Below are 15,549 nucleotides of genomic sequence, written 5' to 3'. Positions count from 1 at the left end.
GAAAATGATCGATTCAATGAGAAGTGATAAAAACTCAGTGTCGACATAGGGAAAATGATCGATTAAATGCGAAGTTATCAAAACTCAGTATCGACATGAGGAAAATGATTGATTCAATGAGAAGTTATAAAAACTCAATACCAACATTGGGAAAATGATCGATTCAATGAGAAGTTATAAAAACTCATTATCAACATTGGGAAAATGATTGATTCAATGAGAAGTTATAAAAACTCAGTATCGACATTTGGAAAATGATTGATTCAATGAGAAGTTATAAAAACTCAGTTTCGACATTGGGAAAATGATCGATTCAAAGAGAAGTTATAAAAACTCAATATCAACATTGGGAAAATGATCGATTAAATGCGAAGTAATCAAAACTCAGTATCGACATGAGGAAAATGATTGATTCAATGAGAAGTTATAAAAACTCAGTATCGACATGAGGAAAACGATTGATTCAATGAGAAGTTATAAAAACTCATTATCAACATTGGGAAAATGATCGATTCAATGAGAAGTTATAAAAACTCAGTGTTGACATGGGAAAATGACCGATCCAATGAGAAGTTATAAAAACTCAGTGTTGACATGGGAAAATGATCGATTCAGTGAGAAGTAATAAAAACTCAGTATCGACATTGGGAAAATGATCAATTAAATGAGAAGTTGTAAAAACTCAATTTCAACATTGAGAAAATGATTGACTCAATGAGAAGTTTTCAAAACTCAGTATCGACATTGGGAAAATGATCGATTCAAAGAGAAGTTATAAAAACCCAATATCAACATTGGGAAAATGATTGATTCAATGAGAAGTAATAAAAACTCAGTATCGACATTGGGGAAAATGATCGATTCAATGAGAAGTTATAAAAACTCAATATCAACATTGGGAAAATGGTCGATTCAATGAGAAGTTATAAAAACTCAGTATCGACATGAGTAAAATGATTGATTCAATGAGAAGTTTTCAAAACTCAGTATCGACATTGGGAAAATGATCAATTCAATGAGAAGTTATAAAAACTCAATATCAACATTGGAAAAATGGTCAATTCAATGAGAAGTTATAAAAACTCAGTATCAACATTGGGAAATTGTTTGATTCAATGAGAAGTTATATAAACTCAATTTCGACATTGGGAAAATTATTGATTCAATGAGAAGTTATAAAAGCTCAGTATCAACATTGGGAAAATGATTGATTCAATGAGAAGTTATAAAAACTCAGTATCAACATTGGGAAAATGATTGATTCAATGAGAAGTTATAAAAACTCAATGTCAACATTGGGAAAATGATCGATTCAATGAGAAGTTAGAAAAACTCAGTATCGACATTGGGAAAATGATTGATTCAATGACAAGTTATAACAATATCCCCCTTCTGCCACGCGACGGGGGATAAAAACTCAGTATCAACATTGGGAAAATGATCCTTCCAATGAGAAGTTATAAAAACTCAGTGTTGACATGGGGAAAATGATTTATTCAATGAGAAGTTATAAAAACTCGGTGTCGACATGTTAAAATGATCGATTCAAAGACAAGTTATAAAAACTCAGTGTTGACATGGGGAAAGTGATCGATTCAATGAGAAGTTATACAAACTCAATATTGACATGGGTGAAAATGATCAATCCAACGAGAAGTTTTTAAAACTCAGTGTCGACATGGGAAAATGATCGATTCCACGACAAGTTATAAAAACTCAGTGTCGACATGGGCAAAATGATCAATTCAATGAGAAGTTATACAAACTCAATATTGACATGGGGAAAATTATCGATTCAACGACAAGTTATAAAAACACAGTGTCGACAGGGGAAAATGATCGATTCAATGAGAAGTTATAAAAACTCAGTGTCGACATGGGGAAAATGATCGATTCAATGAAAAGTTAAAAAAAAACTCATTATCGACATCGATGTACAATCCCTCTCGGTGTATGATCGTTTTTATTTGTATTCTCTCCCAATTCCCTTCAATTCCTATTTTCCCCACTTTCCCAACGTTCCCCATCCTTCCCAAATAAACACTCTGTTTCCTGTTTTAAGTTTAAATGAAATTTTTTCCCAAAAAACTACCTTTCTCCCTGCATATCCACAAGTCCCGCTCCTCCTCATCCTCCTTCTTGTTCTTCTTCCTCTTCCTTATGCCGGCACACTATCTTTCTTCTACCTTCGCTGACCCTCTGTCACCATTACCTTCATGATTTCTTCTGACAACCTTCCATTCCCGAATCTTACCAAATCTTCAAAAATCCATCAAAAAAGTGATAATCGTCCTTGTATCTTTTCTTTCTATACACCTCCTGTAACAATGTGTTTCTCTTCTCTTCCTGATATTTTTCATCGACCCAGCCGTTTCACTCTGCGTTTACAGTTCCAAATTCACCATCCACCTCCACGATTTTACTTCAACCTTCCCTTTTCTGAATGTTATGCAATCCTTATTTAAAATAAATATATAAATCCACTTTTGACTCCACACCTCCCACAGCCATGTGCTTCTCCGGTAACCAAGTGATCTGTTTCCACCCTCTGCGCTTCGCGATCCAAATTCACCATTCACCTCACGATTTTTTTCTACAACCTTTCCATGACTTATTCTGATGAAAATTCTCTCTCAAAAAAAAACAAAAAACTAATAATAACTATATTAATAAAAAGAAGAAGAATGATCTCTTATAATGCTTCATCATACTCTTTCACACGTTTGGTTCTCATTACTGTATCATAATGCACTACTCTTCTCCAATTTAAATAGACTGCTCTCAATTCGACCTTTCCTTCATACCTTGCCGAAAAAATCCAACTGCTACAGCATTTCTTCTCTCCATTCTCTTAATTCGCCTTTATTGCATCCATCAATAAATGTCTTAAATTGCATCTTTGACCTCAAAATTAAAAAAAAAACCCAGTTTGCTATGAATGTTCGCTTTCCATCAACCATTCTTTATTCTCCAACTTCAGTGCTAACTCACCCTTCTCACCCCTCCCTCTCAAAGCAACCATCACACTCTTCTCCCTCCAAGCCTCCCTCTCACCTCGCTCAAAAACTCCCACCAAAAACAACTTTCTCCCTCAACTCTCCCCACTCACCCTTCTCCCACCATTCACCCCCCTCAATCACCCATCTCAAGGTTTCCCCCACTATCATCCACAAAGCTTCCTCCTTCAACTGCCCTCTCACCTCCATCTCATCACTCCACCTCCTCAAATCCTCCACTGCCTTCTTCCCCTTCTCTTGCCCCCCCTTCCCCAGCACCACAGAGCCTTTTCTCCTCCTCATCTGGCCCCCTCCCCTAGCTATTCTGCAATACCCCACACTCCTTCAACAACTCTCCTTACCTCCCCCCCCCTCTTCCCTTGTCCTACCCTCCTCCTCCCCTCCCATCCCCTGCACTCAAAGCCTCCTCCCCTCCCTCTTCATCAGCAGTGTGGACCTCAAATATTTAGGGCCTTCGCTCAAACATTACAGATCTTTCCATTCCGGTTGCTACTGACAAACTCGACATAATCTGCCGAACAGAAACTTTCCTTCCTCAAGATGTCTTTGACTCCCTGGTATCCCTCCTTGGTTACTCCCTCCTCCGGTATGACAGACCTGAGCCTGGTGGAGGAGTTGCTCTCTTCTCTTCATCAAAGACTCTCTTCCTCACCCTCCATGCTCTGCCCTCACCCCACACCCCCAGGAATACCTCTGGCTATGGCTCCCACCTCATGTACTGTACCATCCACCAAACAGCGATGAGTCCATCTACACCTCACTATCCGAAAACATGGACCAACTTTTATCTTCTCATCCAAACTCTCTCTTCCTCATATGTGGTGACTTCAACTGTCATCATGCCAGTTGGCTATGTGTTGGTACCTCTTCTCTTACCTGCCATGGCACTTCAGTAAAAGACTTCTGCGACTCATTGGGACTGACTCAATCGATCAATTTCCCGACCCGGATCTCACATAATGGTACTCTATCTCTTCTTGGTATGATTTTGTAAAATTTTACTGAAAATATCTCCTGTTCATCCTCCGCTCCAATAGATTCTTCTGACCACATGCTTGTCAAAGTGGACATCTCTCTGGCTGTTATCAGAGAACCACGTCAGCGCCGTCGAGTCTGGCATTTCATTCAGGCCGACTGGCAGTGTCTCCAAGTGGCCATCAAACTTCTGGACTGGTCTCCCATCGATACTTCCTCCAACATAAACTCATCCTGGGAATTCTGTCAAAGAAACTTGCTCTCCCTCATGCACAGATTTATCCCCTCTTGTCCTCAGTTGTCCAACCCCTCCTCCCGCACATGGTTCTCTCAAGCTTGTGGTGAGGTAGTTGTCCTGAAACAACTTGCCTTTGCCTCACGGAAAGCAAACCCAACTGAGGGTAATCTCAGTTCCTTCCATAAAGCTTGGAACAAGTGTGTATCTACCCTCAGGAGAGCCAGAAAACAACAACTTTCTGAGCTCAAGTCTGAACTCTCAAACCTCTCTCCCTCCTCCAAATCCTGGTGGCATCGAATAAAATGTTTCTGGTGCATGTTCCCCCCTCCTATCCCTCCCTTACCGCAAATGGCCGCACTGCTGACACCGCACGTGAAAAGGCTGAATGCCTAAACTCGGTGTTTGCATCAAAATCTTGTGTCCGAAACCCATCACTTTCTGTCCCCACCTTACCCAGTCACACACAACTGTCCCTGGACTCTGTGTCCTTTTCACCTGACAAGGTGGAGAACTTGCTGTCAAACCTCGACTCAGATTCTGCAACCGGTCCGGGCGGCATCAGCAAACGTGTCCTAAAAACCTGCTCCTCTGCTCTTGCTCACCCTCACCCTGTTCTATTCACCCTCTCATTTGGTCAAGGTCATCTGCCATCTGCTTGGAAATCAGCAAACATCATTGCCCTGCACAAAAAGGTGCTAAAACAGATCCCTGCAATTCCAGACCAACCAGCTTTCTCCCAATCATCAGCAAGGTTATGGAATCCATCATCGCATCAGACATTAAATCCTTCCTCTTCTCCAATGGCTTGATTTCCGATCATCAATTTGGTTTTAGACCATGTCCCTCTACCCTGGATATGCTGCTTCTGCTCTCCCAACAATGGATGGCGGTCCTCAATGGAGGTCCTAACATGAAATCAGAGCCATATCCAAATCTCCCAAGACATATCACATGCTTTTGACATGGTCTGACACCCTGCCCTGCTCACCAAACTCTCTTCTTATGGTATCCAAGGCCATCTCCCCTCATGGCTCGCAGACTTCCTCTCCTGTCGCAGTCAACGTGTGGCCCGAAATAGAGTTCTTTCATCCTCTCTTCCTGTCCAGGCTGAAGTTCCTCAAGGCAGCGTTCTGGGCCCTGTTCTCTTTTTGGTTTTCATCAATGATCTCTCCTACTCTCTGGAAAATTCTCTTTATCTCTTTGCTGATGACTCCACCCTCTGCCGTACCACCTGTCATCCCTCAGACCGGCAAGCAGCAGCTTCTTCACTCACTGCAGATCTGGGTAAAATCACAAACTGGTCCAAAACGTGGTACATGTCTTTCAATCCTGACAAATCTCACACTTACGATGTCTCTCTGAAAGGACCGTTTGGATCCCCCCCCACCCCCATCCACTTTCTCAACAATCCTCTGGAAGAAATCCTTTCTTTCAAGCTTCTGGGTCTCACTATATGCCATGATCTTTCCTGGGAAAGCCACATTTCCAACCTGGCCTTCAAAGCCAGTAGCCGACTGGGAATCCTCCATCGTGCAAAGTCCTTCCTCTGCCCACCTAAGCTTTTGACCACAAACAAAGTTCTCATCCACAGCCTGATGGAGTATTGCTCTCCCCTCTGGGCTGGTGCTCCTGCCTCTCACCTTTCTCGGCTTCACACTGTGGAAACCAAGCCATTTCGGATCATTGGCATCTCCCGTAATGATGCTGAGTCTTTGGGTTTCTAACTCTCTCACCGCAGGCAGGTCGGGGGTCTTTCTGTCTTCTCATCTCACCCCCCCCCCACTGCTTTGTCTGCAATTTGTCCCCACCATATTTCCGCAGGGCGCTCAAGATCCGCCAACAACCCCCTTCTGGTAAAACTACCAATATCATGAATCACTGCTCACCTTCACTCTTTCATTCCTCTTTTTCCCCACCTTTGGAACAAACTTCCTCACTCTGTTCAATCCCATTCTTCCCTCCAGGCCTTCAAAACAGCTGTTCACCACCACCCCTTATCATCCCTCATCCAAATCCTCGATCTTTTCCACCCCCGTTAATCCACCCCAAACCCACCTCCTTCAAATTCCCTGCTTTTCTTCCTGAAAGTCCCCGTAATGTCCATCTTGTACATCCCATGTTCCCCGTTCCCCACCCCATCCCTCTTCCTTCCACAGATCTCCTAATGTCTCTGTTCCCCACTGTTTTGTCCTTCCCACTCCCGCCCCTCTTGTCTCATGCCCACCTTGATGTGCATTGTGTGTTCGCTCTAATACGAGCCTCGTCAAAGTCTACAAAAAAAATAATTGATGAAGCTGTTCAAGAGAAAGAATTAAAAAAAAAATTTGGGGGGGGGGAATATATATATATATACTTTTTTTTTTTTTTGCTTAATTCAATATTGCTGTTCGGGTTTGGGTTTGGATTAGACCATGTGACATCAATTAATTATTATTCATGAATACGCTGGTATCTGTAAGTCTTGCGGACACATTTGTGTGGTTTCTCCTCGATCTCTCCAGCCGTTTTGGAGAAGTAAATTTTTATACGTTTTAAGGTAAATCCAGTATTGCTATCAAATCGTGTGACCTATGATGTCACATGTGTGAACCTTTTGCTCCTCATGGATAGTTAGTCATACATGTAAAGTTTCGCCTACATCTATTCAGCCACTTCAGAGAAGAAGATTTTCGAAGGTTTAAAAAAAAACAAAAACAATATGGCTGCTGAATCACATGACCAATGACATCATCAAATTTTCTGTGGACTATTTTATCTCCAGATGACCCTCAAAAATTTTCATACTGATCAGATGTAGCATTCCACATTTGTAATTATGACATAATGAAGGCACTTATGACGTCATAAAAAAAATCACACTCATTCCCCATGAGTAGTACTTACTATGTGCCAAGTTTCATTTTTTTGTCCTTGTTGCGGTTTCAGAGATACAAAGGTCCAAAGTTTTTTCCCGTTTTTCCAACATGGCTGTCACACCATGTGACCTATGACGTCATAATTATCAATAAAACATTCCACTTGAGTAGTCAGTCGCTCCTATGGTGAAAATTTAGTCTCGATCCGACAAGTGGTTGTGGGGAAAAACACGAAGTTTTGCGTCAACAAACAAACAAACAGACCCAAATGCGATACCCTCTCCTTCGGCGAGAGGAAAAAAAAGGAGTCAGGTTCAAAAAAGGAAGCTGGTGGGAACGATCAACTGCTATTATTTTTTTTATTTGGCCTAATTCACAGATGCATGATGTGCAAATAATAGTTAATCTCTCCTCTCTGATTTGCTGGATTCAGACAAACCAAGGGCAAGTGAAAGCTAAAAATTCCTGGAGTTCAGATCCAGACAGTGCTGCAGTCTCTGTTACGAACATGGTGAGCAAGTTCCCGAAAGCAGTGATCGATATAAAAGCAAATTTATAATACTGCTCATCATTAAAATAAATGTTAAAATTTCACAAACTGTGACATAAAAAGCAGAAAGAGCGGTGGACTGGGGAACTGAGGTGGGGGTTAGCAGATTAATTTGTACATGTTCATCTGCAGTCTCTAACTAGGAGACTTTTTCATAAGTTAATCTAACCAACAAGGATATATGTTATATGCAGTGCCTCTAGAAAGTCTACACCCATTCAAATTTTTCACCTTTTGTTGCCTTCGAGTCTGGAATTAAATTAAATTACACCAGACTTTTTCTGCCTTTATTTACACATCAAAACCCACAACTTCCAAATGAAAAACAAATTCTACAAATTTCAGAAAATTCATTAAAAATACAAAAGTAAAATATCTTGGTTGGAAAAGTGTCCAACCCCCTTATAATAGCAAATGTAAATTAGTGCAGGTGTAACCAATCACCTTCAAAATCATACACCATGTTAATTGGCCTCCACTTGTGTTAAATTGTAGTGATTCTGATTATTTCAGAATAAAATCAGCTGTTCCTGTAAGTTTCCTCTACCGGGTAGTGAATTTCACAGCAAAAACTCAGACATGAGCATCAAGGAGCTTTCAAAAGACCTCCAGGATAAAGTTCTGGAAAGGTATAGATCAGGGGGTTGGTATAAAAAATATTTCAAAGGCCTTGAATAACCCTTGCAACACAGTTAAGACAATGATTAAGAAGTGGAAGGTGTGTGGTACCACAAATACCCTGCCGAGATCAGGCTGTCCCTCCAAACTGGATGACCAAGCAAGGAAGAGACTGATCAGAGAGGCCACTAAGAGACCAATGGCAACTTTGAAAGAGCTATAGGCCTTTATGGCAAAGACTGGTCAGTATGTGTATGTGACAACAATATCCCAAGCACTCCACAATTTTGGCCTGTACGATAGGGTAGCAAGTAGGAAGCCATTACTCAAACAAGCTCACCTTGAGTCCCCTTTACGGTATGCAAAAAAACACTGGAGATTCTGAAGCCATGTGGCAAAAAGCATTGCGGTCTGACGAAACCAAGATGGAACTTGTTGGCCTAAATGTAAAACGTTCCGTTTGGCGCAAACCCAACACAGCACATCACCCAAAGAACACCATCCCCACTGTGAAGTATGGTGGTGGCAGCATCATGTTATGGAGATGTTTCTCATCAGCAGGGATTGGGGCACTTGTCAGGATAGAAGGGAAAATGGATGGAGTGAAATACAGAAAAATCCTAGAGGAAAACTTGCTGCCCCCTGCAAGAAACCTGAAATTGGGATGGAAGTTCACCTTTCAGCATGAAAACGACCTGAAGCACACATCCAAAGCTCCACTGGAGTGGTTAAGGAAGAAAAAGATAAATGTCCTTGAGTGGCCCAGTCAGAGCACTGACCTCAATCCAATCGAAAATCTGTGGCACGACTTGAAGATTGTTGTCCATCAGCACTCCCCACACAACTTCACTGAGCTTGAACAGTTTTGTTCAGAAGAATGGACAAATATTGTCCAATCAAGGTGTGCAATGTTTATCGAGACCTATCCCAATAGACTCACAGCTGTAATTACTGTCAAAGGTGCTTCCATCAGATATTAACTCAAGGGGGTGGACACTTATCCAACCAAGATATTCTTTTTTTGTATTTTTAATGATATTTCTGAAATTTGTAGAATTTGTTTTTCACTTCGAAGTTGTTGGTTACGATGTGTAAAGACGCAAAAAATCTGATTAATGCGATTTCATTACAGGCTATAAGGCAACAAAAGGTGAAAATTTTGAAAGGGGCCTGATGTTTCAGGAGCTGTCCAGCTTCAGTCTTCAGAGGCATTTATGAAAACGGTTTACATTTTAAAATTCAATTTGTATTAATATTGTCTTGCCTGCACGTGTCTGATTGGCTGTCGTTCCACCAATTGGGTTGAGGATGGGATGGGGGGAAGGAACAGAAGCTGGAATCGGTGTGTTGCCTTCTCGATTGGAGCCTGTGTCCAGAGGGGTTGGCGGCATGGGCCTGCCATGTTTGCGTAGGTGTCTGCGTATGGCTTGGTAAGTCGGGTTGAGGTAAACATGCCTGTTGATCGAATGGTCATCAGACCACCATGCCTCAATAACGTCATGACTTGCCTTGGAGGCGGCCGTCACCACGACTGTGGCTTGTTCCCATGTGAAGGTGTGGTTCAGGGTATTGTTGTGTGTGGCGATGGCGGAGGGTGTGTCATGTCTGGTTTCCACGCATTGGTGTTCAGTCAGTCAGGTGGCCAACCTTTTCCCTGTTTAACCCACATTGTGGGTGGTGCAGTCTTAAACAGGGGATGTCATAAACAGTCTGACATCTGTCAAATCTGTTGCTTTATCTTTTGGTTTTTGTAACAATGTCCGAAGAGTAGAGTTGGGTTTGTGGGCAATGCGAACACCGTGGGGCTGGAGCAGACGACTGACAAGTTTTGATGCTGCTTTGATGAAGGGTACCTGTGACTGTCTTTGTGCGCTTTGTTATTTCGTCCTGCCCTGGTCATATTTTCACTGGCATTTCATGATTATCTGTCGGGGATAGTGGGTGAATAGCAGTATTTATCAGACTCTTCGGATTTTGTTGCGTCGATCTGCCAAACTACCACAATGGGACTTCGCGTGGTCCAATAGTGTTTTTGCACAGCTCATCTTGTGACACGATAGGTGGCCACTGTTGTCATCGAGTATCTTGTCCGTGTGTGTGTGTGTGTGTGTGTGTGTGTGTGTGTGTGTGTGTGTGTGTGTGTGTGTGTGTGTGTGTGTGTGTGTGTGTGTGTGTGTGTGTGTGTGTGTGTGTGTGTGTGTGTGTGTGCGCTTGCAGTATATTGTTGAGCCGATTTGGCCGTCTGGTTTCCTGGAGAGTCAGACATCGAGGAATGCCAGTGAGCCTTCTTTTTCAACCTCACAAGTGAATTGGAGCTCCTGTGACCTCGAGTACAGGTGAGTGTGGAAGCTTTTGAGTTGGTCGGCTTTTATGATCACAATGAATATAATCATCCCCTCCCCCCCCCCCCCAAAAAAGCTGTTTCTTGCTATCGACAAGTCCAATGAAATCTGGCCAATCACCCACAGATATCTTACATTGCCATCAAAATGAACAGAATATGTCATGACACTCATGCGTTTTATTCATGTATCCAAACAGGCTTCACAGGCAAGCATGTACAGGGCACGTATGTTCTCCCCTTATCCCTTAACCGACACTCGTACCTTCGCGGATCATTATTCAATCACTTAGCAACTTTACATTAACTTGGTGCCAATCATGCATCTGTGGCGAAACTTTACACGTATGACCGCCTGTCCATGAGGAACAAAATGTTCACACATATGATGTCATAGGTCACATGGTTTGACAGCCATATTTTATTCATCCTAAAAACCTATAAAAAAATACACCGCTCAAAATAAGTTCTGGCGAGGGTTTGCAATCTCTGAATGCTCTTTTTCTTGTTTTCACATGTATTAATGTGTATATAACCGAAGATATGGTCTCAGAAATGTGGTATCAGCAGATATACCTCAAACCACAGCTGCTGTTGACCGCAGCGTTCAACATGGAACTGAGTGTACCATTCAGTTTGTTCCCATGTTCCCATTTAGGGCGGCGGGCTTTGGATCATAGGGTCTTGAGTTCAAATCCTACTTGGCTGTTGAATTAATACCAGGTGGGGCTGACTCAGCCTGTCATCCTTCCGAGGTTGGCAAAATGAGTGCCAGCATGCTGGTATACTGTGTCGCAGTGGCGACCCATCCAGGATTGTACCCAATAGCCAAGGAGACTGCTTAAGTAGCACCAACGCTCTGCACAGAGTATGGTCCCAATATATATATATATATATATATATATATATATATATATATATATATATATATATATATATATATATATATATATATATATATATATATATATATATATATATATATCTCCATGGTGGACACTTGATGATTAACGAATTTACAGAATGATTTGTCATCGGAGATGTTTCATTTCTCTGAACCATTCATGAACCAAGAGGTGGGGTGGTATCACAAGTATCGAATAAACCAGAGCATCATTCGCTGTTTGAATTCGGCACTCGGTCTGTGTTTTGAAGACCCAAGATCATGCTTTTTGACCATGGGGAATTCTCCAGGGTGTACAATAGGAATAAAATGTGTTGGAGAAGAAATCTTTGTTATGAGTGATTCACATCATCGAGATGATGATGAAGGTAAATGTTCACCTGATAGCAAAAGCCTCATTCTAATTGACGTTCAGCTTCATGTCAAACCTTGTTCAATATGTCAGAGACATTGATTTGTTTTGGTCATTACGTCATTTGGTTCATCATATGTATTGTCACCTTTTCATTCAATTGGATTTTTTATGATGAGACAATAAAGAATTAAAATAAATGTTGAGTTTTGAGCAAAAGTTTTTTCATTGGAGTACTTCTTTTGAAATGCATTGGAGTGTTTTTGTCCATATTTAGAAGTCTTTAGAATTGATGACCAAAAATCAAAATGTAAATTTTTGTAAATTTGGCAATGTAGATGCGATGTAAATTTTTGCGCTCTGTGCAGACCTAAAATCATGGTTCCACATCTGCGACGTGTGTACTTCCTATGCGCCGCCCCTCGCCATGTGCGTCTGAATCGAAATTGTGATGGAGTGTGAATGGTGTGCCAATTTTAGTGAAAAAGTAATTGTGCAGCGATGTCAGACCAAGGTGAGCAGAACCAGGTGGGTGCTAGTTCGTTCGATGCTACTGCGACCGAACTGGACATCATTGAAGAAGGACCAGTAGAGGGTGCAGTATAGCCATGCAAACTGCTTGGTAATGTTTTTGACCCCCATCAGTCAGCCCAGTACTCCCAATGGAGCAGGAGCAGACGTCACAGAGCAGCAGGTCAGCGTCACCGCACAGCCTGCCGTGAGTCAGAAATTAAATGCTTTGCTGGCTATGATGGAGAGCATGAATGCGGGACAGGCGGAGATGAAGGCGATCGGTGAAGGCTTAAGGCATGACATGCGTGAGAGACAGGCCGAAGCCAAGGTTGACACGAAGGCTATTGGTGATAGGCTTGATGCGATGGGCAAAAAGATGGACGAGGGATTGGCGGAGGTGAAGGCAGACATGAGAGCAATGAGCGATGACATGGCATTGAAATTCCAAGCTGCATGGGACGAGGTTAATAGAGCAAGGGGTGTGTGGACAGTGTCCGGGAAGAGATGAAGGCGGGTCAGGTCAAAATGACAGATAAAATACAGACGGAGATAAAATGGACTTAAGGAAGGACAGGAACAACTAAAAATCGACATCGTCAGCAATACAGACACGATAAAGGACTTTAGAATGCCCAGAAAGAAACAAAGGGGAGACGAATACCAGTGAAGATGGAATGTAAGATGAGGGAATGATAGAAAAACGAACAAATAGACACAAACGAACGAAAAATGAAAGGAAGTACAAAAATCAAACAACTGACAAAATGCAGCACTGGAGTATCAGGAGGACCAAACAGACAAAGATAGTCATCAGGAGGAACAAACAGACCAGAGATGGAGTCATCAGGAGGAATCTGGATGGGATTCGGGTTTTGGCTGTTACTCCTCCACCCTCAAACTCATCCAGGTACAGCCAAGTGAACCTCACAAAAACTATTTGCAACATTCACCCTCCATAGACAAAGAAAAAGAAAGAAAGAGAGATTGAGGACAAAAAAATACACACACACTCATGCAAACACACACACACACTACCAGAAAACACCCATCTATATATTACTAAAACCTTCATCTTGAATATATGTATGTATGTATGTTCCCGAAATACAGCTAAAACGGTATACGATAGCACAAAAAATTGTATGCCCACCTTACTCACCATTCTCCTGCGGTGTGCAGTATCAAGTTTCGTTCAAATCGGGCAACAAAAAAAAATATTAAAAAATCAATTCCCGATTCAGTCAAGTACTCTTTGGGAGAATTTGATCAATGCAAACAACCTCAGCGGTTTAGTTCGCTGGAGCTATCTTTTTTTTTTTCTTGAAATGATTTTTTTCATCAACTGCTGTCACAACGGGTTCACAGGTCGTCTAGTACCACATCCAAACACAAAGCACACACACACACACACACACACACACCCCAACCCTCCTCCCCCCAACACCCCCACACATCCCTCCCACCACAAATACCTGAACACTTGTTACCTTACCTCCACAGAATGTACACAGAAATCCACCAGCACACGCATCAGAGCACACACACTCTATTTATAATGAAGATCTATTTCTGCAAAACACTAATGAAGCCACGAAAGTGATTTTATAAGAGAAACTTAAGGGAGCAAAGCAGGAGGTAACAGAGATAAAGGATGAAATAAATATATATATATATATATATATAATTTTTTTTTTTAAATGAAGAGACGAAAAGAGGAGCAAGTAGACACCCGGGAGAGGAGGAAACAGAGAATTAAGGGTGAGATTGTGGAATGTGTTGAGACCATGCATAAAGATCAAGATAATGCACTGCAGGTACAGGAGGAGAGGACATGAGGCCATCGGCCATGAGGCCGATGTGTTTCGGTCTCGAGCGTGGGAAAATTATAACGAATTTGGAATCTGCACCAGCCCCGCACGGCTCGGTGTACAAAGCATGACCGTCCGGAAGTGTGCACAATTTGTGATGGGAAAACTGTCCAGGTACAGACGGTCACTTGGTTTAATGACAAATGCGTTGGGGCCCGCAGCGTGTAAACAATCCTTGCCGCATAAATTACTGGAGCTTGTACAGCAAAACAGGGAACCAGGAGAAGGATTAACAAAAATTCGGACGAAAAATTTCCCATGGCAACCCGGGTGCGAAGCACGTCGTGTGCAATGTCCAGCAATCTCCGTTCATGGCAGTGCACCCGACATGAACGGAGATGGCTGGAGAAGCAGCAGCACCTAAGGGGAAAGGCTCATGTGTATGTTTGGAGCGAGAAAGTTCACGAGATGTTCTGTGCAAAGATAGTGTGCGATGGGCAGCGAAACAGCCAGTGTGCTTGTGACATCTGCATAGGTTCTGCGGCACGAACAGTGGGCGTGGCAATCATGCCTTGGTTTCCCGTGGGAAACTCCTGATGAACAGCGGGCGTGGCAAGCATGCCTTGGTTTCCCGTGGGAAACTCCCGATGACCGGTGGGCATGGCAAACATGCCTTGGTTTTCCATGGGAAACTCCCGATGACCAGTGGGGCGTGGCAAACATGCCTTGGTTTCCCGTGGGAAACCCCAGATGACCAGTGGGCATGGCAAATATGCCTTGGTTTCCCATGGGAAACTCCCGATGACCGGTGGGCATGGCAAACATGCCTTGGTTTCCCGTGGGAAACTCCCGATGACTGGTGAGCGTGGCAAGCATGCCTTGGTTTCCCATGGGAAACTCCCGATGACCAGTAGGTGTGGCAAGCATGCCTTGGTTTCCCGTGGGAAACTCCCGATGACCAGTGGGTATGTCAAACATGCCTTGGTTTCCCGTGGGAAACTCCCGATGACCGTTGGGCATGGCAAACATGCCTTGGTTTCCCATGGGAAACTCCCGATGACCAGTGGAGCGTGGCAAACATGCCTTGGTTTCCCGTGGGAAACCCCAGATGACCAGTGGGCATGGCAAATATGCCTTGGTTTCCCATGGGAAACTCCCGATGACCAGTGGGCATGGCAAACATGCCTTGGTTTACCGTGGGAAACTCCCGATGACCGGTGGGCGTGGCAAGCATGCCTTGGTTTCCCGTGGGAAACTCCCGATGACCGGTGGGCATGGCAAACATGCCTTGGTTTCCCGTGGGAAACTCCCGATGACCAGTGGGTGTGGCAAGCATGCCTTGGTTTCCCGTGGGAAACTCCCGATGACCAGTGGGTGT

Source organism: Eptatretus burgeri, chromosome 15 (assembly GCF_056783735.1).
Source record: "Eptatretus burgeri isolate ZD-2024b chromosome 15, Ebu_testis_v1, whole genome shotgun sequence".
Classification (NCBI taxonomy): domain Eukaryota; kingdom Metazoa; phylum Chordata; class Myxini; order Myxiniformes; family Myxinidae; genus Eptatretus; species Eptatretus burgeri.
This window is presented reverse-complemented; position numbering follows the sequence as displayed.